A 5100-nucleotide genomic window follows, 5' to 3' on the forward strand; every position below is an offset into this window, starting at 1 on the left:
GTGCCACAGCCTTAAAGAATCCAAAAGTAAATTCATCCTTTCAAACTATTCCTTTTCCCAACATATTCTCTTTTGTATACTCCATATCTTAGCCATAATTTCTCAGACATTAAGCCTTGCCAATTCTACTTCCTATTTATCTCTTGAATATGCCTCTTTCTCTTTATTCTCACTACTACAGCCTTAGTTCAGGCTGTTTTAGCTCTTGTGTGGGCTCCTTCCCGTAGCAACTAGTTACTTTCCCTACCTTCAGCCTCATCAGCACGCAACCCCACCTCTCCCCTCCAGGGCATCCCGTACAGGCCTGCAGAAAAGGTGTTTACAAAATGCGAACTTGATCCTATCTCTTCCCTAAGTAAAATCCTCTAAACGCTTTCATTGTCTACAGGATAAAAACCAACTTCCTTAGCAGGAGGTATAAGACTTTTTATAAATTGGCTTCTACCTACTTGCCACCTCTTTATCTCCTATTCAACCTTCAAAATCTCACTCAGATGTCAACTACTGTATGAAATTCTCTGAACCAACCCTTCTCCTCATAGTCAAGTTATTCCCTCCTTCCTCTGTGTCATGTACCTAATATACTTCTTATTGTAAAATAAATAATAATTAATTTGTATATAGAAGCTACTCATCTAAGAGGTGAGCGCTGTGAAAAAACAGATTATTTACTGTTCCTATCTATATACTTAGCAATCATTCTCAATCACCAGATGGTGAATGGATGAATGATTAAAGCAGAGAAGAAATCAATTAGTGAGCCATCAATGGTTGTTTATTTTTCTAAACATTCCAAACTAGATTTCCTAATTGTCTCAAATGAAAAAGTTCCTGCTAGCCATGATAATTTGAGCAACAGAAACTGCTATGATGGCATCTATTGTGACAATAACTATAAAAGAAAAATAAAACCTTGTTACATATCTGGTGCTCTGACTAATAACCTTGAAAACAGGCCATGAAATTTACCCATTAAAAAAAATCCCAATGATGAGGTCTCTGCCATAGTAATAAAATTCTGGTAAACACCATGACCATTTATTTAGGAGAAGAATGAATTTGCAGCCTCAAGTGTTAGAGCCTAATGGAGAAGGAGTCAACACAGCCAAGAAGAAAATCCCTGCCACATTTAAGAGGACTAAAAACTTTATCACCCTGGAATATTCCAGGTCAAATTCATGATGGATCATTCTTTGACATTTTAATAGGTGCAAATTAAATACGGTGATGGATACATTTTACAAAAAGTGAGATCTCCTGCAATCAGACCAAGAAAGCTCTCTTTTTTTAGTAAATACTCAGAGATATGTACGCAGATATCGAATGGACTCAGATGAGAGAAGAGCAAGGCTAATCTGTTCAGATAGAAGGTAAGTCAAAAAGAGAAAATTACCACTGTTGTTCTTCAGGCTAACTTAAATTTATCACTTCTGTAGTCTGTCATGATCAGTTGCAATGAGACCAGCAGGCTGGGAGATCTCTAACAAGCCAGGAACCCCCTGCTCAGCTCCATCTAACTTAGACTCTGACCCATATTGACCAGAGAAAAAAAAAGTATTTGTCTGAATATTTAAAATACCACGGAGATCATGGAAAACCTAAGCCAACTTTCATTCATTGCCCCAAAAGAGTGATAATGTCATGCAATACTGACATGTCCATGAAATTGTAAACCAACTAAATATTTGTCAAAATCGAGCCTTTTCTATTTGGCTTAAGTTCTGTTTAGGTTTTCCCACAGCTCACTCAATATATTTCCAAAATGAGTGGTAACCAAGTGTTTCAGTCAGGGTCCCAATGGGTTGGTACACTTAAATTAGGTTTATTTGAGTAGGACTTATTTAAAAAGGAACTTTTTAAAAAATGTGTGGGTAAGATGTAGAGGAACCACAAGAAACCCAGGACTAATACTATAGGGGCAGTTACTTCCCCTAGGCCCCAAGAGAGTAGGGAAGAAAGCAATTTCCAGAACCTAAAAGGAAAGAGTTGCGTGAAGGAAGTAGAAGTTCTCAGCCAGCCCAAGGTGACCTTGCAGCAAGGGAGCCAGGAGATAAATATCTGATCTTTCTCTCTCTCTCAGACTTTCTCCTCGGTTCCCCCATAGACTGAACCTACCTGGAAGCCAGAGAACATACAGGCCAGGATCTCAGGGCAGACAGCAGTGTAAAGACAAAAGGAGAATGGCTCTGGAGGACAAATGGAAACTATGCAACACTCCATGTTTTAGGAGGAAACAGTTATTTTCTTAAACATTGACCTCTACTGAGTCACTAGTGTATGCAATGTACGGTCAATTGGAAGAACATGATGGGGATGGGGTAAAAAAGGTTGAAGAGGAAGAGACGGAGAGTCGCAGAGGGAGAAAGAGCTTCTCCTACAGGAAATTAAAACATGTTTTTAAGTGCGGCAAATCTCATTCAATGACCATATTTACAAGAACAAAATCTACTCCAGAGTGTGGTCTGTGGAGCGGCAGCATCAGCATCATCTGGGAGATTATTAGAAATGCAAGCTATCAAGCTGTACCCCAGACCATGAACTCCGAATCTGCTTTTTAACCAGATCCCCAGGTACCTGTTATGGACATGAAAGTTTAAGAAGCACTGCTATAAAAACTCCCTAGGGGTACTCAGGGTAATAAAAGAAGTTTGGAGTAATTACAGCTAGTGGGATTTATAGGAAAAGGTTCATGGACGAGGTATATTTGAGAAGGATATTAAAATAGTATTTTATGGAGAACAAGGTTTTTAATTTTATCGTAAAGTCAAAAAGCAAATATAGTTCATCAGTAACCAAATATGTAATATTCAAGAAACAATATAGTCAAAAACTGATACTAAATATTATTCCATTAATACAAAGTTCTTTCACAATAAAATAAAATTCTTATGCTCCATAAATTCTCTAAAGGTTCTCTAAAAAAAGGAAAAATCCAGGCTGATTTAAATTGGAAAGCTGCTGCTTGGGTTTTGTGCTTTGCCGCCTCTCTCTTCTGAATACTACTTTCCTTTCTATTTCAGGCACAACTCTGGTACTTAATGGGTGTTCAGTAAATACTTTTGATTGATTGAAGTCCAACTGATTTAAAATTGTGTGCTAAACTGTAATAATAGATCAGCATTAAAAAAAAAAAAAAAAAAAAAAAAACACCTAGTTGTAGATTTCTACTTAGAGAACGGCACCATCTAGTGTCTCCACCGGAAGGTACCATCTCCTATGAAGCCTGTTTACCTACAGCATGAGAAAATTCTAGTGCTAAAACCAACCCATTGTGCCATGTCTTTCTATCTTACTACACCTCTAACAAAATCTTAACGGTTACTTCAGTTTGCTCCTTCCAGGCATCAGCTCCATCTTTGAAGTAGCAAGAGTGCTTTCATTTATTATGGAAAGACAGCTTTCCCTCCACATCTGTGTGGCCCAGCCCATATTCTCTTACCTTAATCCTTACCAACTCACTGAATGCCACCCAGTTTTCCAATTTCCAGAACCTCTATGCCTGTGCCTAAGGGCTTCTTCAGACCACCAAAGTCCACCTTGCTGCTCTAACAACAGGCTAGACTTGGCAGCAACCCAACTCCCTGAGGGCTCAGACCAATGACTAAGTATATAAACGTCCCAGTTCCCTTGTCCCTCAGGAGGTAAACTGTGTTTCCTAGAGTTTTCGCATGAAAACTCATCATCCAGAGTACCGGCTTTTTGGGCTGCCTTCTCTTACCTGTTTCACTTCGCTACTCCCCTACCAATGTTCTCCTCACCACCAGAAAAACTACTTGTCCTTGAGTCTTCGCCTTGAGGTCTGCTTCTGGGAAAACCCAGACTAAGACATTCTTCTTTAAAAAACACTTTACTGAGGTATGATTTACACATAAAAAGCTATACATGTTTCATATAGAGTGTGGAGATAAGTATATAGCCATGAAACCATCACCACAGCCAAGGCCATAGACATATCCATCACCTTCCAAAGTTTCCTCACACCCCTTTTATTATCTTTTTGTGGTACGAACACTTAACACAGCCTCTACCCTTTCAGAAAATTTGAAGTATATAATGCAGTATTGTTAGATATAGGCACGGTGCTATATAGTAGATATCCAGAACTTACTTATCTTGCATAACTTAAATTTTGCACCCTCTGTCCAACATCTCCCCAGTTCCCTCTCCCCTCAACCCCTGGCAAGCACCATTCTACTCTCTCCTTCTATGAGTTTGACTATTTTAGATTCCACAGATAAGTGAGACCATACAGTATTTGTATTATTCAGTCTTAAATAAATAAATTCTAACTCATCTGTGGAATCTAAAAAACAAAACAGGGGCGCCTGGGTGGCACAGCGGTTAAGCGTCTGCCTTCGGCTCAGGGCGTGATCCCAGCGTTATGGGATCGAGCCCCACATCGGGCTCCTCCGCTATGAGCCTGCTTCTTCCTCCCCCACTCCCCCTGCTTGTGTTCCCTCTCTCGCTGGCTGTCTCTATCTCTGTCAAATAAATAAATAAAATCTTAAAAAAATAAAATAAAAAACAAAACAAATGAATAAACAAAAAGGAGAGAACAAATAATGCAAATACAGAGAACAAATTGAGGGTTGCCAAAGGGCAGAGGGGTAAGGGATGGGCAAAATGGGTGAAGACAAGTGGGACATACAGGCTTCCAGTTATGGACTGAATAAGTCATGAGAATAAAAGGCACAGCATAGGGAATATATAGCTAATGATATTGTAATAGCATCTTTAAAATTCATTCTTAATATTATTGCCTTTATTTTTTCAAAGATTTTATTTACTTACTTGAGAGAGCACGTGAGCATGTGAGCACAGAGGGAATAGAAGCACACTCTCCATGGAACAGGGAGCCCGAGGCAGGATTCGATCCCAGGACCCTGGGATCACGACCTGAGCCCAGGGCAGACGTTTAACTGAGCCAGACAGGCGCCCCTGCAGTAGCACTTTATGGTAACAGATGGTAGCTATACTTGTGGTGAGCACAGCATAACATAGAGAGAAACTGAATCATTATGTTGCACACCTGAAACTAATAACATTGTCAACTAAAATACAAAAAATTTTTTAAATAAGGAAATTCTACCATTTCTGGCA

Source organism: Ursus arctos, chromosome X (genome assembly GCF_023065955.2).
Source record: "Ursus arctos isolate Adak ecotype North America chromosome X, UrsArc2.0, whole genome shotgun sequence".
Taxonomy (NCBI): Eukaryota; Metazoa; Chordata; class Mammalia; order Carnivora; family Ursidae; genus Ursus; species Ursus arctos.